The 22,413-nt window shown below is 38.3% G+C and overlaps 1 protein-coding gene across 1 annotated transcript in view; it reads right to left on the bottom strand.

Annotated features, from left to right (window-relative positions):
* The window catches only part of LOC150080542 (uncharacterized), a 62,095-nt gene extending 43,377 nt beyond the window's left edge, over nt 1-18,718 (bottom strand). The window contains exon 1 of the mRNA XM_090381068.1: nt 18,528-18,718. The gene's annotated coding sequence lies outside the window, so the exon portion shown is untranslated. The remainder of the gene's footprint in view (nt 1-18,527) is intronic.
* Between the last annotated feature and the right edge of the window lie 3,695 nt (nt 18,719-22,413).

A 22,413-nucleotide genomic window follows, 5' to 3' on the forward strand; every position in this document is an offset into this window, starting at 1 on the left:
AAATATCTGTATTAAAAATAAATGAATTTTCTGTTTATAATTTGGGACAGCCACACAGGGTCAGAAAAGTTTACAAGATCAGCAATAATGGTGGGCATAACTAGAGATCATAATCGATTATAGCAAATCATTCCATTATTTTGATTATATCATTCAAATGATTCATTCGATTATGACAAATCATTCGATGCAAGATTACAGTGGTGCTACGCTGGATAATTATAGGAACCCGCTCTGGGTTGTTAGATCTGATAAACCTAATGCTGTTCGCATAGGACAAAAAATATTGTTCACAAGAAAAGACTCCAACGTTGCTGCAAACAGGATGGCAGACAGGACTCCTCCTTCTGGTACACCTTTCGAAACAAAACTCACGGTTTAAGGTTTGATTGATTGATTTTATTGGCGCAAAAACGGGCGGTTTAAAGTGCTCACGATTTACGATGAGGTGTCCACCTGAGGTATTATAATCCGAGAGTCTTACGAAATATCGAAAGTGCAAATGTTTCTAAGCAGACAGTACATCAATTTCAGAACGTACTCTTTTACTTAGTTTCAACGGACACCTAGAGGATTTCCCGGCAAGCGAACACTGAATTTTTGACGTTTAATGGACTCAGTTTCATGTTCTGACACTATAAAGGAATGTATATCTTTATTTTGTTCTTTTAAGTTTCCAGTTTATTATTATTACACTAGAAAGTAGAAAAACGCATAACATCGATCTTTCGGCTTAATAAAATTAATTAAATTGACTTGCGTTTAAAACAAAATAAAAAATAAAATTTACTCGAGCAGCCACTGTTATGGCGAACAGTGATCGGTTTACAATGGGCTAGGTTATGCTGTGGTTTTTTTTTTTTTTTTTTTGTTTTTTTTTCTTTGTCACCTAAGATTCGACGTTACTATCCAGGAATCTTTCCATTCTTAGTGATTAATAACCTAAGAATCTCTGAAGTCTTCGCCATAAAACTATTTCAGCAAGATTTCATAATCTCCAGGCTATTTGACTAGCAAAGGGTCGTTCAAATTATGGGCAAACTGCTGTGTTGAGTTAATACTTGTCAGATTTGCAAGCTGGAAAGTGTCACTGCTTTGCTCCGTTCTTTTTTGTTAAGAATGCAACAAGTAAACAGTCTCTATAGGGGAGAACATCTTAAGCATCTTATTTCTATCGCCGTTACTGTACAGTGTTCCCCAACGAATGATAGTTTCGGTTGTTACACCGTTTAGCTGACAATTCGCTACTGCTCGCCATTTCCAAACTAGTTCAAAGGTCATCCGTGACAAGCAGTACATAAAACTGCATGCGGTGTGCGACGCACAGCGTTGCTATGGGTATCTTTTACGCCATAATAGCTGCTGGGTGTCAACACTTTTCTGAAAGGAGAATGGATTATTTTTATAAACCATCTGTGGCGTTCAATTTACACTTGGCGATGTCCAAGCAGTAGAATTCTTTAATTAAATGTAAAGCCGATAATAACCAAATATGGAAAATCTTACACTTCCTACATTTCGTAGATAACACTGTATAGCAGCGTTTTCCAAATTGGGGTCCGCGGACTCCTGGGGGTACGTATACTAGTTCCAGGGGGTCCGTGAAACGGACCCCATTGGAACTGGTCAAATTATTCGTTTTATGTATGTATAGCAAACTGATGATAAATAAAGTTATTATTATATATTTATGTAAAAATAAGAGTTGGGTTGTTTTTAACATAATACTTTGAATTTTTTTGCCCAGAAAAGTGTTTTATACACTGGGTTTTCTGAAAAAATATTGCATCAGCTGTTACTTTCAGCTATATAAGCACGCTCTGCAAGAGTTGCAGCTATTCCTTGCTTGTGTCAGAACGGCGAGTTACGTGCAGTTGACGCCACGAAGAAAGAGTGCTATTGTTGCTTTATGTGAGGAAGGATGGGATGTTCTTCCCGTCATATTGCTTATAGAGTGTCTTGTAATCAGTCGACAGTGAGTAGATTTCTTTCCGAACTCAAGAATACTGGTTCTGCTGATAGGAAAAAAAAGGAACCGGACGGTTCCTTTTTTTTTTTTTTTTTTACGCCAAAACAGGACCACGTTTTGAAGCGCTTATGCCTTAAAAACCGCAAAGCTTCTTCGTCTGAGTTGAAAAGAGAATGGGAACATACAGAAGTGGTAGCAAGTGCAGTAACAGTCAGGAGACGAATCTTCAAAAATGGACTTTTAGCCTGTCGTCCTAAGAAGAAGCCCCGATTAATTTGGTGCAAGGAGCATATCAAATGGACCCCCCCCCCCCGAGTAGTGGAACTCAGTTATTTTCTCGGATGAGAAGAAATTCAACCTGCATGGCTCTGATGGGAAACAAACGATTCGCCGTAGACGTGGTGAAGAATACCATCCAAACTGTATGGTGTCTACAGTGAAATTCCCTACCAGCCAAATGATATGGGGGTACATTTCGTATCGCGGAGTCGGTCACCTGCAGTTTATAAAAGGTTTCGTAAACGCCAATGGATACCTGGCTATATTAGAAGGCAAATTTCTGCCAACCGTTAGAGACCATTCCAACCTGCCAAGTAACTGCATCTTTCAGGACGACTCTGCTCCTTGTCATCGGGCGAAAAGTGTAAGTAGGCACTTCTGTAATTACTGTAATGGAAGAACGGTCCATTACAACTCTTAGCTCGCCAGGAAACAGCCCTGAAGTGTTCTACAAGACATCATAGAGGTATATCTCCCATTTCTAAAGTAAGCTAGTCATTAGGCCGCCGTAGCCTAGTGGTCAGGCGCGCGGGTGCATAAGTACACGTGCCTTGAGTGACCGGGGTTCAAGCCCGTGACTGCTGAATACGGTGCTGTTGCTTGTATTCTGTCTATCTTGTGAACTCCTCTGACCGTCTGGTCGTCCCTGAGTATAAACAGAAAATTTATTTATTTATACCATCGCGAAAAAGGGTTAGAAATGTGAAATTCCTAGGTGAAGCACTTTCTTTGAACACCAGTGTATATTGCATATATATATATATATATATATATATATATAGGAGTCCGCAAAAGTTTTTTCATTTTTGAAGGGGTCAGTAGATCTCAGTAGTTTGGGAACTACTGCTGTACAGCATTGCTTGTCAAGCAGCACCAGGGATTCCCCCCACCCAACTCCGCGTTTGTATACTTATGCGTCGCGGTACAAACTCTGTAAAGACCAGTGACGGTGTAAGTTTTAGTGTTGGTCTGTGTACTGTACTGTAGTGTTGGATTGTGTTAGTCTGTTAGCCGCGGGACCCCCAGTGGGACACAAACGTTGCCCATCCACCGTCACGAGGAGGCGGCCGGGTATAGTGGGGAACAGATATAGTCTCTGGCGGGGACGAACCCTCGACTGCGCCTGAGCTGGCCAGGGAAGGTCTGGGGGGGGGGAACTCTCGATTTTTTTTTTTTTTTTTTTTTTTTTTAAATTGGAAAGGGAGCGTGATAGACCAAGTGTTGGAAAAAATGGGGTGAAGATAAAAGTGGATGACAGGAAGACTATTCACCTGGAAATCGGAAGTTAAAGGGATAGATGGACATCCCTGTGGATATATGGATGCCCCTCTGTCCCGTTTCGTTAATAAATGAGGACCTTTCTGCTAGGACTGCAGATTGACATCAAATCTCAATTCAGACTTCAATTGTCTCGTAATTCACAGTTAAGATGAGCCAACAAATTTTGGAAATGGATTTATTATAGCTAAGAATGGAAGAGAGCTCATTTTTCCTCCCCTCCCTCCACTTTTAAACACATTTTAAAAATTTTTAAGAGGCGTATTATAAAAAAATCCTTTCCGAAACTGGAAATTAAAATATTTTTTTATTTTCTTTCGCGGGGATGTGCACAGAAATTTTATTCGAAGACGAGTAGAGGGAGAGAAATAGATAGCTGGCAACCAAATTATGAAAATTTCAGCAACAGAGCGGTAAGAATTTCTTTTAGAATTAGAGGTAATTGTTAATGCAAAAGTAAAAAAGATTTTTCCAAATTCCGAGGGAGGATTTGCGAGTATATCCCCAATTCTTCCTCTGCGTACGTTGCTATATTTTCATATTATGTTTTTTATTAGTTTTACCAGTGCGCGTCCACAAGTGAAGAGGTTGTGAATTGTGGCACCAAAAATCTACTGCTCTTAATAAGAATTAATTCAATATGTATACAGTCACAAGCAATGTGTAAACTCTTCTGGCCTCGGCTGTAATCGAGAATAAACAGACATTTATTCTCGGCATCTTAGTCTCATGACTCTACTGTTGATGTACAACTGGAAAACTTGAACAATCCGTAGGGAAACCCTATTCCCTTTGCTCGCGATCGGCAACTACATGGCCGATTGAAGAAGCATTTAATTAAGAATTTCTCCATATTTTCTGAAGGGCAAAGATTAATTTGCAATTAGACGGGCACGCTATTTCTAACTTCATTCGAATCCAAGACCTTGGATTCGAATCTCGCTGAGGACATTAATCAAAGTATCCAGAGAAAATGGAAAAAAATCACCTCGCAAAAGTACACATTCTGGCCAGAAAATTCAGAACTAAACAGTTTTAATAATACGATATATAGGAGTACCAGGGTCGAATTTATGCTGAAACAAGGTGGACAACTGTCTACGGCTCGTTACCACTCCCCACAGATAATCTGTTCCATTAATCTTTCTAAATTACTGCAAGTGAATGGGTTACTTTACACGAATACAGTACAGGCTACAGTCATTATTACCATTTAAAAAATAATAATAAAATAACACCAATTTAGTATTTTGCGCATTATTTGAAAAATTTCTCTTGAGGTTCCCTCCGTAGGGAACATGTACAAATATTTTGTCTAGGGTCCACAAATTTATAAATAAATACGAAATATTCTAATTTTCACACCATTCATACAAATTCCAAAATGCATTTAGGCCAATTGAACTAATCAAGTGATGTAACGTCATCTATGAAAAGCTCTAGGGTGAGGCACGAGAGGTGGCTTTAAGAACGAGAGAAGTTAAGAGTCCCTTCTCAGAAGGCCCGAGGACACAGGTCTCTTTTAAGACCAGTGGCCTCGTATCATGAAAAAATATAAAACAAGGCCTCACGCTAATTGTCTATCCTGTAACCTCGCAAAAGCAAAAACCACTACTGAGAGGAGCAAAAAAGAAAGAAAAAGAAAGGTAATAGATTCTTTGCCGCCTAAAGACATCACGTGGCGGAAAGCTGTTTCTCTTAGGCATATTATCTCGGTATTAAAATCGTTTACCTCAAAGGATATATAAATACGTATTTGGTGTTAATGCAATCAATGGTATCACCCAGCCGGTTTGTACCGGTTCTACAGAACACCTATAACGAGGAACGCGGGAGTTTTGTTTTCACAAGTGTCACAATTTGCTGTTCTCAGCAACATCCTAATCTCCCAGAAACAAATTGTCATACCCAAAACAGGGAAGCAAGTTCGCACATGAACAAAAACGAATGCCCCAAGGGTTTAAAAAAAATCTTTATTAAAAATAATAAAGAACATGATTTTTCTTTAAAAAAGTAACAAACAAGACCTTTTTATTTTAATGTAAATCAAATTACTATAATCTTACTAACTGGGATTTTAGTCTTTTTTTTTTAGGTTATCAGCAACAGACCATACTGAGCCATACACATAATCTGTAAACTGCATGTTTTGTGTAGTGGATTTTCCTGTTTGGCAGATGAAAAACACGAGTTGCTACCTTCGCCAAAAATTTACTAACTCAGCCATGTTGTGACTTTTTCACAAAGTGGTCCATAAAAATTCCTCATCTTAGTGCCAAGCTTCGAACTAACGTCTTTTCCACCCAGTGTAATATCCTTACTTCATAGTTTGAAAGTGAGAATGTACCATCAATGAGACACCATTTGCTTTCCAAAAAACTTCAAGAAAACCAACTGTGCTACCAGCAAATTTAGGTTATAGGTCAATCTCGACATAAAATATTTTTAAAATATAAAATTATTTTATTTATTCTAGGCATTAACTTTATCTGTTCACAAAGTTAAACCATTGGCTATTGTAACCAAACGATTCCCAAATCCTGGTTTGTGTTCATACAGCTAAATCCTGCACAAAAAATTTCCTTCCTGTGGACATTGACCTAAACAAGGATGATTATAATAACTGGCCTAATAAAAATGATCTGCCTTCCTACATCAATTGCACTATCATAAATGAGACAGTAAGCACTCTGTGATGGATACTGCCTGTCTTGAGTATGTAGATTCCACAGAAACAGTGACTAAGAATGATAAATCAATAATATAGGTCAGGGTTTCCCAAAGTGTGGTCCATGGCCTGGTACCGGTCCTCCGCAAAACAACTTATTTGAAATATACCTGGTACCGGTCTGCAAACATCTGATTTGAAATATACCTACATAAAACAATAAAAGAATTTCCTGAAGAAATGAAAATGTAATAAAATACCAAATATCCAGCTATACTAAAAATACTCATTAAATAAATATTTATTTTCCCAAAAAAAAGACTAAAAAATGTGTCAATTGTCCTAATGGTAGTGCCATTATTTCCTGAATCTACGAGTATAATTATTGAAAATAATTTATAACTAGAGGTGGGCCGGGGAAAAAAAAAATAAAAATAAAAAAAATATCTGCAAACACCAGTCCATGCTTGAAAAAGTTTGGGAAACCCTGATATAGGTCATACCATGGTTATATCCAGCATTCCATCATATGTTACATCAAAATTAAATTTGGCATTAATAGCAGCATATAATATAAGAAAGCAAGATTATACAGCATCAGCCCCAAAAAAAAAAAATTCCCACTTCACCCATTTATTCACTCCAATACCATGTCTAGTTCATCCTTGAAATTATTTAAGCTATCAACTTCCACAAAAATAGATGGAAGTTTGTTCCAGTAATCAACCACTCACTATCAAAAGGCAAACTTCTGCACATGTATTATGCAACCGTCCTCCCTCAATTTGAATTTATGCCCAATAATGTATGTAATCTGAGCAAGTGGAAGAATACACTCAGCATTGAACTTGCTCAATCGATTCAAAGCCTTAAACAGCTCAATCAGATCACCACGCAGGTGCCTAGTCTCCAGACACTGCAAATTTGCAGGACTGAAACCATTCTTGGTAAGAGCACTCCTTTGTTCCCCTCACCAATCTTGTTTCTTTTCTCTGTACTCGTTCCAGCAGCTCTACATCTTTCCTAAAATGAGGCCTCCAGACCTGTATGCAGTACTCAAGATGTGGCCTGAACATTACCTTATACAATGGTATAATCACCTCCTTATCCCTGCTAGCAATATCATTGACAAAAGCTTCTGGCAGACTGTTTCAGAGAACTTTGCATCTGACTGCACAATTACCCCAGTTCTTTCTCATTTTCCACTACCATTACTGTTGTACCGCACAGTTGATACATTACTCTGTGGTTACTGCTACCTGCACTTTGCATTTGCAGTACTTTGCATTTGTCAATGTTAAACTACAGTTGCCATTTCTCAGTCCATCTGCCTAACTTTTCTGGATTCTGTTGCAGTAGCATATTGTCATTAACCACCCTGCCAACCTTAGTATTACCTGTAAACTAGGACATTAAGCCTGATATGCCTTCATCAATAAATATAGAAAACAGCGATGGGTACCAACTCCAAAACCTAGGGGACTCCATTAATAACAGTAGTCCATGAAGAGCAGTGTTCAGTAATAACCACCCTCAGTCTTCTTCCACTCAACATCCCATTATCAACAGCAATAACTAGCACTTAATGCCACACTGCTGTTAATTTTATAGCAGACTTATGTGCAACAATATTGAAAGTTTTTCTGTAATTCAAGTATATGATATCAAAATTATTTTTTGCATCCATTCCTCTGTGACCCATAGTATCCAATCAAATTAGTTAGACAAGATTTCCCCTAACAAACCCGCACTATGTCTGAACTATAACTGTGGTCTTAGCATTAGTTGAGGCATATGATGCAAGAAAGCAAGCTTATAGAGCATCAGCCAAAAAAAACCAAAAAAAAAAAAACTTCCCATTTCACCCATCCAGTCACTCCAATGTTTGTCTAGTTTAGCCTTAAATTTATTTAGGCTATCAACTTCCACAACAACAGATAGAAATCTGTTCCAGCAATCAACTATCCACTAGCTAAAGGCAAACTTCGGCACATCTATTCTACAACTGTCTTTTCTCCATTTGAATCTATGCTCCCTCAGGTTCTTAATCTCAGCAAGTGAAAGTGTCCCATCAGCATTGAGCCTGCTCAAACCATTCAAGACCTTGTAAACCTCACTAAGATCACCTCGCACGTGCCTACTCTCCTCTCAAGCCTCTCCTGGTAAGAGAATGCCTTTGTTCCTCTCACCAATCTTGTTGCCCTTCTCTGTACTCATTCTAGCAACTCGACATCCTTCCTAAAAAGGACTCCAGACCTGTAACGCAGTACTCAAAGTGTGGCCTGGCCATTGCCTTATACAAAGAGATAATCACCTCCTTGTCTCTGCTGGCAAAATTCCTATATATTATTGGCAAAACTCCATGACCTGCTCTGGCAGCCCATCTGCACTGCTCAGAGAACTTCATATCCAACTACACAATTACCCCCAGGTCTTTTCCATTCTCCACCTCCTGAGTGTAGTACCACACAGTTGCTATATTTCTCTTATGTTAGTACTACCCATATGCAGTACATTTGTCAATATTAAAACTTCAGTTGCCACTTCTCAGCCCATCTACCTAACTTTTCTAGATCTTGTTGCAGTAGTATACTGTCTTTACTATCATTATCAACCCTGCCAACCTTGTATAATCTGTAAACTTGGACATTAAGTCTGATATACCTCCATCGATATCATTAATAGATACACAAAACAACAATAGGCCCAGCACCGAACCCTGGGGGACTCCACTAATAACATTAGTACATGTAGAGCAGTGTATATATATATTACCACTCTCTACCGTATCCCACTCAACCATCCCTTTATCCATTGCAGTGACCATACTGCTCCAATTTAATGCCATACTGCTCCAATTTGTACAGCAGGCTTCCATGTGCAACAGTATCAAAAGCTTTCCTGAAATCCAAGTATATGATATCAAAAATTATTTTTTGCATCCAATTCCTTTGTGACCACATCGTAGTAGCCAATCAAATTGGTCCGACAAGTCTCCTCCTTAACAAATCCATGCTGTGTCTGAAATATTATTGCACTCTTGTCTAGGTGATCCTGCATCACTTCTTTAACCAGCGACTCCATTATTTTACTTGGAACAAAAGTTAAACTAACAGGTCTATAATTATTTTTGCCACCCTTTTGACCCCCTTTGTGAATTGGGGATACATTTGCACATCTCCATTCCATGGGGCCATTCCCTGAATCTAAGGATGGTCTCAATTATGGCTAAGGGTTTGCTAACTTCCCTTGCTGCCTACTTCAATATAACTGGATAGATTCCATCTGCCTTTTTTAAGTTTAACTTCAACAATTTCTCCTCCACTTTGCTCTCCATTATTACAAAATCATTTAGCTCCCTGTTAGAGTTTAGTAAATTTCTGTTCTCCCCTTCCTTAGAGAATTCCTAATGTGTGAATGTAGATGCAAAATACTCATTCAGTTTGTCAGCTATCTGAGCAGGATCATCAACAATCGAACCATCAGCATCAAGTGGACCAATCTGATTCATCACCTACTTCTAGAGTTTACGTACATTTACATCCCCTTCTTCCTTCTAGAGTTTACATAAGTAAAGAAGTCTTTGTTGTTTTTCTTTGCATCCTTTGCCAAAGATTTCTCGTAATCAGCCTTCGCTTGCTTAACCTCCTTTGTGACTTGATCACGGACTAGCTTATATCTGCCATAGGCTTCCGTGTCACCTGCTAATTTATATGCATCCCATGCATTTTTCTTCTCTGCCACGAGCCTCAATTCATCTGACATCCATTTAGGCCTAAACCTTGAACAGTATTTCTTAGTTGGTATGAAAAGCCTAGTAGCTTCCTAAAAGGCCTCCCATTTAGAATTTACTGTTTTTAACATCATCAGTTGATCCCCCTGTACAGAATTCAAAAACTGACTGCAACCACTGCAGTCACCTTTACGAAAACAAAAACCCTTCCCTTTACCCTTGATGGTAGTTACATCTTTAAGTAAATCCCACATCAGTAGACTCTGATCACTTTACCTAGTGTTCCTTTATCTGCAAATTCCTAATGCATGAGTCATCACTGATGATAATCAGATCAAGAGTATTACCCCTTCTGGTTGCCCCTCGAACATGTTGCTGCAGAAAAGAATGCTCCAATAAATCAACAAAAGTCTTGCTAGCGTGCAAGTGACGAACACACAAGTTCCAGTCAATATCTGGAAAGTTAAAATCCCCCATTACAAGACATTCTGATTTACTGGTCCACTATTTCTCTGCACAAACCAAAGCAATACATTGTTTTGTTGTACTCAACAGAGTTATTAGGCCTATAACACACTCCTACTCTCATTTTCCCTTTCCCAGTGTTTATGTCACACCAAACTGACTCAACATTGCACATCCAACTGGATGCACTTCCTTAGATTTTGTGTTTCTTAACTAACAGCATAACCCCTCCTTCCTTCCCACCCTGTCCATCCTTTCTGTACACATTGCACTCCCCAAATTCCAATTCTGCAATGCTGATATCTGTGTGATACCATGTCTCTGATATCCCAACAATATCTGCCTTTGATGCCTTGATCAGCACTTCAAATTCATCAATTCACCTTGTCAAGATTATCCTGCAATGCTTTTTTAACCAGTGACTCCATTATTTTCCCTGGAACAGAAGTTAAACTAACAGGTCTGAAATTACTCATATCACCCTTTGATCCCCCTTTTTGAATTAGGGATACATTTGCACATCACCAGTCCATGGAGACCTCCCCTGAATCCAAGGATGCTCTCATAATTATGGTTAAAGTTTGCTTACTTCCTTTGCTGTCTCCCTTAATATAAATGGATAGATCCCATCAACTGCAAGTGCCTTTCTTATGTTTAACTTCAACAATTTGTTTTCCACTCTCCTCTCACTTATTACAAAATCATTAGGCTTCCGTTACAGTTTAATAAACATCTGGCCTCCACTTCCCCAAACAATTCTCCATGTGTGAATGTAGATGCAAAATACACGTTGTTTGTCAGCAACAATCAGGATCATCAACAGTCGAACCATCAATATCAAGTAGAGCAATTTGATTCGTCCCCTTCTCTCTAGTCTTTGCTGTTTTTTCTTTGCATCCTTTACCAAAGATTTCTCATAATCTGCCTTCGCTTGTCTAACCTGCTCTGCGACTTGATTACAGACTAGCTTATATCTTTCATAGGCTTCTGTCTCACATGAAAATTTATATGCATCCATGCATTTTTCTTCTTTGCCACGAGTCTCATTAGTTCATCTGACATCCATTTAGGCCTAAATGGATATCAGAGGACTAAAGCATTGAAGGAATTAATTATGGCTTCTATGATTAATTTAAAAATAATGGAATGAATTTGTTAAATCAGCAATGTTGGGTATCATTGATGTTAGAGTCATGGGAAGGTTAGAAGACAATGACATCTCTATTTCTCAATTAGAGGGAAATGTCATTTTCTTTGAGAGAGAGAGTGTGTGTGTGTGTGTGTTTGCATGCACGCACACAGCAGAGCCCATGGTTATACTTTAATTTAAAGATAAGCAATAAAACTATGGGTAATTAGAAAATAGATATTCCATTTTAATTATGAGTTTTATGAAATATAAACCGTATTTCATAATAAAAATACATTTAAAAAAAAAAACTTATTTCAGTTAATACTTAAAAATAAACAAATATGAAAAGAAAAACTAGGAACTTCAGCCAGCAGTACTTACCTGCTGAAAACATATTTCATATTAATATTAGCAGTGGCATATAATGCACGAGAGCAACCATTAGCAAATTAAAAAAAAAAAAAACCTCCCACATCACCTGCCCATCCCCTCCAATAATTTGTCTAGTTCTTCCTTGAATTCATTCAACCCCCTGATAGCTGAAGGCAAACCTCAGTATATCCTGCAACCATCCTTCCTCAATTTGAATTTATGCACCCTTATGTGTCTAATCCAAGGACAAGGAGGAATGCCATCAGCATTGAGCTTGCTCAATCCATTCAAAACCCTAAACATTTCAATCAGATCACATTGCAGGTGCCAGGTCTCCATACTTTGCAATTTGCAGAATTGAAACCTTTCTTAGTAAGACCAACCTTTTCTTCCCTTCACTATTCTCGATGCCTTCTCTGCAACTCTTCAAGCAGATCTACACCCTTCCTAAAATGACGCCTCCAGACCTGTATGCAGTATTCAAGATGAAGCCTAACCATTGCCTTGTAGAACTGGATAATCACCTCCTTATCTGTACTTAGAAAAGTTCCTGTATATCATTGCCAAATCCGGTGAGATGTCCTGGCAGTCTGGGTAGTCTCCAGTACCCAGAGAACTTTGTCTGAGTCCAAAATTACCCCACCCCAAGATCTTTGTCATTTTATACTATCCTGAGTGTTCTTCAACACAGTTGGAAGTTAATTTGGGATTACTGTTACCCATATGCAGTTACTTTGCATTTGTCAATGCTAACTTCAATTGCCATTTTTCAAACCATCTTTCTAATTTTTCTAGATCTTGTTACAGTCAGTAAACACTCTGCCAACTTTTGTATCATCTGCAAACTTAAGACATTCAGCCTGATACAGCTTCATCAATATCATTGATAAATATAGAAAATAACAATGGGCCCAGCACTAAACTGTGGGGTACTCCACTAATAACATTAGTCCATAAAGAGCAGTGTCCATTAATAACCACTCATTCTTTTCCCACTGAACCATCCTTTTATCCATAGCAGTAACTTGCCCTTAATGCTACACCGCTACAATTAGTACAGCAGTCTTTTATATGCAACGGTATCAAAATCTTTCCTGAAATCAAAGTACAGTGAAACTTCCCTTTAACGGACAGCCATGGGGAACGAAAATGTGTCCGTTAGAGAGAAGTGTCCGCTAACAAGAAGTCTGAGGGAGGAAAAAAAAAAAATCGTTAAACGTTTAATGTAAAATTAAATTAAAATATATACAGATTTTGAACAATATTTTTGTAAATAATATAAATACAATTGTGCTATGCATATTGTGACTTTATCTTAAGAAAAATACATACAGTAATCACTTATTTTCTTCTGCACCTTCTTCCGGCTGATAATTTTGTTTTCAACGTTTGTTTGGAGTGAAGAAACCATTGAAAGTCCTTCAGTATCTTCTTCAGCAGCGAAAAACATTTTTAAACGATTGATTTTTACGAGCACTTCTATTTTCATCGGTGGTTCGTCGTTAATATGTTCTTCGAGTGAATGACCTTCCATTTCTTCATCCTCATGGGGAACTTCTTGAAAAATATTGATGATAATATCGTTGATATCTAGAGCACCATCTTCTGTAGTGAGGTTCGAGTCTATATCTTTGTAGCCAGGGTCACTTGTAGCGGAAGTATCGTACATTATCAATAGATGTTGAAGTTCTTGTTCTTCTTGGTGCTCCATATTGCTGTTCACAACTTCAATTTTTGCGTTTAAGAAGCCAGACTTTACAAAACAGTTCACGACAGTTTGTTTTCTAATTGCGTTTACTGAAGAGGAAATCCATTGAATCGCATCTAGGATGCTGATTTTCTTTGCAAGGTCACTCGCACATGTTACATTGTTCATGTTTGCAGTGAGATGTCTTAAAACACGTTTTCTGTAGTGAAGTTTAAATTTTTTTATTATCCTTTGATCCAAGGGCCGACACTCTGCAGATGTGTTTGGCGGCAGAAAAACGATTTGAATGTTGGACAATTCAATGTGCGGGTGAGATGTAGCATTATCCATGAAAGAATAATTTTTCTGTTTTGACGAATCATGTTTTGGTTAAAGTGACTTATCCATTCGCTCATGATATCTTGTGTCATCCACGCTTTTTTTATTAGACTTCCAGTCAGCATTCAAAAGATTCAACTTTATGCCCTTGAAACAACGAGGATTTTGTGGTTTTCCTATAACAAGAGGTTGTTCAAAGTCTCCCAGCATATTTGTACACAATAGTACAGTCAAGCGTTCCTTAGAAATTTTTCCGCCCTGGCACTTTTCGTTTTTTAGACTCATTGTTTTTTCAGGAAGAGCTTTAAAAAACAACCGTTTCGTCACAGTTGTAAATATCCTTAGCTTCAAAAACACAACATAAATCTTCCAATTTGACGGTCCACTCTGTTACAACCCCAGTATCAACAGATCCACTTTCACCATTTACGGTTTTCCAAGAAATTTTATGCCGAGTTTTGAACTTGTCTAGCCATCCCACAGAAGCTTTGAACTCATTTACTCCCATAGATTTCGCAACCTCCAAAGCCTTTTCCATAATAATAGGCCCATTAATGGGAATTTTTTTAGCACGTTCGCGACAAAACCACTCATACGTAACATTGTCAATTTGAAGTCCAACAGTTTACGGGAATGATTTTGAACCTGATCATTTCCGTGTTGCCAAAATTGTTTGAGCAGTTCATTTTTTTTTTTCTTTAGGATGTCGCTTACCTGCGTCTTCCCGATTTTGAATTTTGCAGCGAGATTGCGAACGCTATTTTTTTGCTGATCATACGCATTAATGAGTTTGACTTTATCTTTTAAAGTTAAATGTTTACGAGAAGACATTGTGCACTTCACACGACACTGAACAAAACTGAAAACTGAAAAGACGAAAGGCCGACCATATTCTCCCCACTCCTGCAAACACAGAATTCATCAGAAGTTTTACACGTGCCTTAAAATTCTTGAAAAAGGGTTTAGAACCGTAAACCTTGATAAAATTCAGAGAATCGGAAATAGAAAATAAACATACGACTGAGGCAATACATGGAAGAAAAGTTCCTAGAAAAGGGCCGTAAGCTCGCCTGCTGTCCGTTATGGGGAGATCAAATTAAGTGCTAATCTAAATGAAACAGTGCAGATTGCCTGTCCGCATCCGTTACAGAGAATGTCCGCTAGACAGAAGCTGCAAACACGTTAAAACCAATGGAGGTGAGTTGGGGAATTTGAAAATGTCCGTTGTAGAGAGATGTCCGTTAGGAGAAGTTTCACTGTATATGATATCAAAATTATTTTTTGCATCCAGTTCCTTTGTTACAGCATTACAGTATCCAATCAGATTGGTCAGACAAGACTGTCCGTTAACAAATCCATGCTGTGTTTGCAGTATAATTTCATTCCTTTTGAGATGATCCTGATTATTACTTTAACCAGTGGCTCCATTATTTTCCTGCAACAGAAGTTAAGCTAACAGGTCTGCAAATTGGGGTTACATTTGCAAGTCTCCAGTCTGCAGGGACCTCCCCTGAATCCAAAAATGCTTGCATCATTATGACTAAGAGTTTGCTTACTTCCTTTGCTTCCTCCATTAATATAATTGGATATATCTCATCCATCCTAGGCACTTTTTATTTATGTTTAACTTTAATAATTTCTCTTCCACTTTCCTCTCAGTTATCTCAAAATAATTTACTGTTTAATAAAATTCATCCCCTTTTCTAAAGAATTCTTCATGTGTGAATGTAGATGCAAAATACTTATTCAGACTGTCAGCAATCTGAGTAGGATCAACAACAATTAGACCATTGACATCAAGTGGACCTTTGCGATTCAACCCCTTTCTTCTACCGTTAATATATACAAAAATATCTTTTGCTGCTTTTCTTTGAATTCTCTGCCAGAGACTTCTCAGGCAGAGAATTTGAATTTGAATGCATCAGCTTACCTAATTAGCCTATCTCCTTTGCGACTTGATCGCACACTAGTTTATATCTATCATAGGCTTCTGTATTACCTAATAACTTATATGCATTCCATGCATTTTTCTTCTCCTCTGCCACAAATCTTATCAGTCCATCTGACATCCATTTAGGTCTAAGCTTTGAACAGTATTACTTAGCTGGTATGAAGAGCCTAGCTTTTACAAGTACTTCCCTGAATACTTCCCATTTAGAATTTGCAGTTGGTAACATCTTCAGTTGGTCCCAGGGCATAAAATTTAAAAACTGTCTGAGATGACTGTAGTCACCCTAATGAGAGCAAAATCCCTTCCGTTTACTCATGACTGTATTTACACCTCTAAGTAAATCCTTTATCAATACACTACAATCACTTAGTGATCACTACCACTTGCAGATTTTTAACACATGAAGAATCTCTGCTGGTCAAGAGTAGTGGTTCCTTTTATTGCCTCTCTAACATGCTTCTGTAGAAAACAGTCATCCAATAAGTCTACACAAGTCCTGCTATTATGTCAGTGACCAACCCACAAGTTCTAGTCAATATCTGGATCGTCAAAATTCCCCATTATAATATATTCTGATTTACTGTCCCACTCTATTTCTCTATATCAGTACTCAAAATCAGTACTTCAAATTCATCAAGTGTACACTAATGCTCCTGTTATACTCTCATTTTTGTTTTCCCAGTGTTTATGTCCCACCAAACTGATTCAACATTGTACTGGCTACCCATGTTGACTGGATGCACTGTCTTAGATTTAATAGGCTTCTTACCTAAAATCAGGGGCTTTCCTAGAGTATGTGGTGCCTGGGTGGAAATTGAAATTTGGCACCCCCTTTAAAATATTCTTCATATGTGTATGTAAGTGTCAGGTTTTCAGGCATCCCTTGAATGTTGGTGCCCAGGTGCAGTGCAACCCTTCCACCCTCTGGATGGTCCACTTCTGCCTAAGAGCATTACTCCCCTCCCCTGTCTGTACACATTGTACTCTCCATGTTCAAATTCTGCAACCCTTATTATTATTATTATTGCTGCTTTTATATTATTTCTCCCTGATTGAGGGTTATTATTATTATTAGCTATATGGTGCAAAGAAGCCCAAGGCTTATGCTGCACCAGCCAAAAAAAAATATCTGAATTACCCTGAGAGAGAGAGAACAAGTCAGAACTAGAAGGGAATCACCAAGAAAGAGAAGAATGATGATATCCAGCTCACGACCCTGGGTGTGCCAAGCCCATACTCACCAGATGTGAGCCCTTGGGGTTGTGTCTGAGTCAGTAGTGTAGCTACCCTTTTTAGAGCCCAGAGACAAAGAACATGTTCAGGGCCCCTACTTAATTAATGAAAATTGCAAAAACAGGAGACAGCCAAAAACGCCGGGCATGGAGGCAATTGCCTTGCCTGCCTACATGGTAGCTACACTACTGGTCTGAGTGGCGCCATGTCTCTAATACCCCTATAATGTCTGCATTTGATTACTTAATCAGTACTTCAAATTCATCAAGTGTACACTAATGCTCCTGGCATTAGTGTACATGCACATGTTCTTACTCTTAGTTACCCTTATACAGCCCATGTATTTACTCGTTCCATGATGACCCACACCAAGCCCCCAACACCCTGCTTTCCATGCTGCTGAATTTTCCAATAGAAGCAGTGCAAGGATCACCTTCACCTCGGCCTGCAGTTCTGGTTAATCTATTAGTTTGTGTTCCGAAAGATAGAGTTTTCTGACCCACCTATCACTGCCTCGATAGCATCAGCAAATATTCTTGCACCCTTTCTATTTAAGTGTATCCCATCCAGGAGTGGGCCGTCCGGAGGGTGAAAGGGTTGCACTGCATCCAGGCGCCAACATTCAAGGGGCACCTGAAACTTACATACACATATCACAAAAATTTTAAGGGGTGCGCCACATACCTAGGAACTCCCCTCATCCCATTCCTGTAAAAACTCTCTCCTGTTAACAGGAACAGGCCACACTGAGAAATATTCTACCCCGTGAACCTTGCACATTCTCTCCAGGGCCCAATTGATTGACAAGACTCTCTACAGGTATTCCCTCCAATCGTGTCTTGGCAAAATTGTAGACACTCAAATTTAATCGTAGTAACAATTATCAGTAAAGGTCTATTTTAGGCGCGTTAGCATATTTGCGTGAAACACCTTTGCCTTCCCCATATCTGTGCGCATGTAATAACAAAAGGGGGGAACAAAATAAAACACTCACAGAAATATTCAGAGCAAAGGATTAAAGCTGCACCAAACGACTCCGTCCTCCGATCGGAAAACTATGACGCCGTCGTTGTTTGCCTTCCAATGCCTCTCGGACTAACCTAGTTCCCTATACCAGAAACTTGCCTTATGTCTAATAAGCAATAAATAATTATAATTCTACCGACACGCGTGGCAGTGGTACACGGTTAAACCGGCGCAGATCCTTCTCGCATATGCCATGGCTTGTCACCCAAACGCAAGGTTACGCGCATACTTAACTATACAGACATTAACTGTCTAAAATGTGATTATATGGCCAGGTGAAGTTAACGTCACCAAAATGATTAATTTTATCACAACCAGCAAGCATTCGGAATAAAAGTAAAGGGAACTTGTTGCTTTATTACAAAGAAAAGTTGAAATTTCTTTCATATACTTACCTAATATTACTTTCAAGTTGCTGCGCTATTACGATTAATTGTGTCAACCTGAGTAAAAGTTTTTACATTGCAGAAAGCATTTCGCTTATTGAGCGAAGTTATAAAGTCCATTTGAAGAATAACTGATTTTTCACTAGATGGCGATATACGCCAGTGTAACAGGTAGTTAAAAAAGTGAACTTCGGTCTCGCCTGCAACTTTCCAAGAAAGTCTGTACAGAGTACTTGACATTTATCGTCTGCTCCACACATTTAGAACACGTGATGTGTATAAAACTCGTCTACCTTGCACGGTTTCACTTCCTCTACTTAATGCCATCTACCGGACAAAATAGACAACTTAACTGAGCGGAAAGCAAATTTAAAGCTAAAAAACAAAACAAAACAAAAAAAAAATTATAAATAAATAAATATATATATATATATTTTTTTTTTTTTTCAAATACATAATATACACTAAGTGATCATTGAATTATGACCACCTACCTAATACTTCGTAGTTCCTCCTTTCGCCTTCAGTACAGCAGCTATCTGACGTGGCATTGATTCAACAAGATGTCGGAAGCGTTCGGGAGGTATGGCCAGCCAAGCTGTGTGTAATGCGGCCAGCAATAGAGGTGATTGGTGTATCCAAACGCCTGATATGCCTTTCCCTAGTTTTCCACAAGTGCTCTATGGGATTGATATCGGTGGAGTTTGGAGGCCAATCAGAACTGTGTTCCTCAAACCATTCCTGCACAACAAGTGCCCGATGGCCCGGCGCATTGTCATCTTGGAAGACACCATCACCATTCGGGAAAAAGTGTAACATAGGCAGGGTGTACACAGTCAGCAAGCAGTTCACGATAGCGGAGACCACTGCCAGTGAAACGTACCCCACACCATACAACCGCCTCCACAGGCCTGCAGTTTTGATACCATGCATGAGGGATCAAGAGCCTTATGTTGTTGACGCCAAATCCGTACACGACCATCCACGGTGTGGAGTAAATAACGTGACTCATCCGACCAGCACACCTTCTCCCGGTCTTCTAACGTCCAATTGCATGCTCATTGCACCAGGCGAGTCTTTTACACCGATGAACCTTGGTTAGGAGAGGAGGCCGTAGGGGTTGTCTGCTGGTAAAACCCATACGTGCGAGTGTGCGACGCATGGTCACGCTAGATATTGTTCCGGGTTAGCCCATGTTGTATTGGGTAGTCAACTATTCACAGTGTTGCGCCTGTCTGCCTGTACGAGTCGTCGGACCCTACACTCACCTCTAACATCAACCTTTTGCTGACCTTTGCAGTTTTGCCGTCGGGTCATTGTTTGACCATTTTGACGCCAGTCCTGGTACACTTTAACTACGGCGGCTCTCGAGCATCCCACCAGTTCAGCCGTTTGGGAAATCGAGGCACCAGCTTGTCGAACATCCACAATCTGTCCTTTATTAAAGTCCGATAAATCCTGCCTTTTACCCATCACGCTCGGAATTTTACTGCCTACTGAACCACTGACACCTCATCTATGCTGCGTAGGTCGACTAACTCCGCACTCGTACCTCACGTGGTCAACGGGTCGCATTCAGTTTTCATAGGGGTAGTCATAATTCAATGATCACTCAGATTATATTATGTATTAAACCATAAATAATAAATGGAATGTAGAGCTTTGAATGACGGTCGTTGCTCTAATATGGATAGAATTTAAAGTAAATACAATAAAGCAATACACTATTTATATGGTATATTTACTGAGCAAGTGCATCCAGTCAAGGATCCAGGAAGGGGATGATCTTCCTCACTCAGAGCCTCAATAAATTAAAACAAAAATGTTATGTTTTTTTTATATTAAATTGTTGTATGGCAATAATGTATGTATGTATTCAACTTCAATTTGAACTTAATTTTTAGTTGCTCTCAACCATAATATATCATTGTTAATCTTTCCCCCTCCGTAGGAAGACCGTCTGGATCAACCTATGCAACCAGGCAGTGTTACGACGTTTAAGCCCTATACGTACTTCGTCGGCATCCTACCATAAGAAAAGTCCCATTGATGTTATTCATTTTGTCATGCCTCACTTTGGCTGGTGCAGCATAAGCCTCAGGCTTCCTTGTACCATATGGCTAATAATAATAATAATAATAATAATAATAATAATAATAATTCTTGAGCCGCCAGGTACGCGAATGAGGGAGGGCCTCAGTCCTGTATATTTCACAACCCAAGTAAGAGCCTATGTCGACCATATGGGAACACTTGGGCTTGTACAACACTTTTCACAATAAACCAGTTAAGATAATTGTAAAATAGAAAACAAATTACACCACTAACAATTTGAGAAATTATCTTTCACAGTGCTTATGGTCAAATTAAGTCATTCATTTTAACTTGTAACAACGAATTACTTGCTTACCTGAAATTAGATGATCCAGGTCAAAATGATTATTCTGAAACAAAAGACGGCCACTGACACAACTAGTTGAGAGTGCCCAGTGGATGTAGAAAAAATGTACAGTGTCATATGCTAATGTAATCAAAACTCAGATTTACTGAATTACGTACACCTTTATTATAACAATAGATATGATACAACAAACCAACCGTGTTGGTTACCTTTACTAGTAAAGCCAACACTTCAGAGCAACATCTGATTAAAATCTTCAAGTACATGTAAACAAAATAAGAAACGGCAGTATACTGTACCAGAAAATTTTTACACTGATCCAGAATGACGGGAACAGGTACGCTAGCGCTCTTTATTAAAATTTAAACAAGCATATGTACAGATCAATTTATATATATATGTATGTATATATACACCTATAATGCATGTACAGACAATGATCCAACCACAGGAGCAACCTGGAAGATATGCTTTTATTTTAATATTCCACTTGCAGCAGGTAACAATCACGATATGACGATATACGAAGTAATACTCTGGATTACTTTGATATTACGGTACAGCGCTCATAAATATGTTTCATTTACATATATATTTCTAAAGCCCAATATTTAAAGTGCCCATTACACAAAGCAATTACTCTTCGATTGACGCAGATTTCACAAAACAGATTTCATACGAATGATGTTAGATTTCGCAATCTCTAACAACGACACAAGGTTTTCCAACTCTAGGATATCATTGCATATTGATTTTAATTAGAATCAGATTAATCACAAACATGTTTGCTAACAAAGACAATGAAAGCGTTTTATCATTTATTAGAGAAAACTGGATAACATTACAACGTTGACAAAGTATCCATCACCACAAAATTTAAAGAGTCCAAGCGAACTTAAATCAAAATAATACAAGTCCCCTACCTCTGTCGTCAACAAACAATTCAAATTCTATAATTAGTATACTACTGAGTAACGCAGCTACATTAACTGAACAATATTATTTCCTTGGTTAAAATTCAGATGTATTCTTATTCTCTATAAAATTATTATAGAATGTGACTTAGGCTCCCCTTCCTCGGAATAATAATTATAATAATTATTATTATTATTTATTTATTTATTTTTTGCGAAAAAAGTTTAAGAAAAAAATAACAGGTAAATCTTTTTTTTCCTTACTTATAGATACTCAACCATTATCTACAAAAATGCATCTTATAATGCGGAGAACATAATTGTACTCAAATGGTTTCCACATTTTCTTAAGGAAGGATGATCTCGCATTCAAAATGGCTTACTTGAATCCCTTCCTTTTTTCAATCAATCAAATAATTGTTAAATGTACGATATAAATTCGCCAGCAATAGATACTCATACATACAAGTATATACAAGTATGAGTATCTATTGCTGGCGAATATGCAAAATATATGTTATTCCAGTTGGAACTGTTTTTATTACATTGATTCTTACATATATACTGTATATTTGTGCGT

This window comes from Mastigoproctus giganteus, chromosome 9 (genome assembly GCF_048544385.1).
Source record: "Mastigoproctus giganteus isolate SK-2022 chromosome 9, ASM4854438v1, whole genome shotgun sequence".
In the NCBI taxonomy this organism is placed as follows: domain Eukaryota; kingdom Metazoa; phylum Arthropoda; class Arachnida; order Uropygi; family Thelyphonidae; genus Mastigoproctus; species Mastigoproctus giganteus.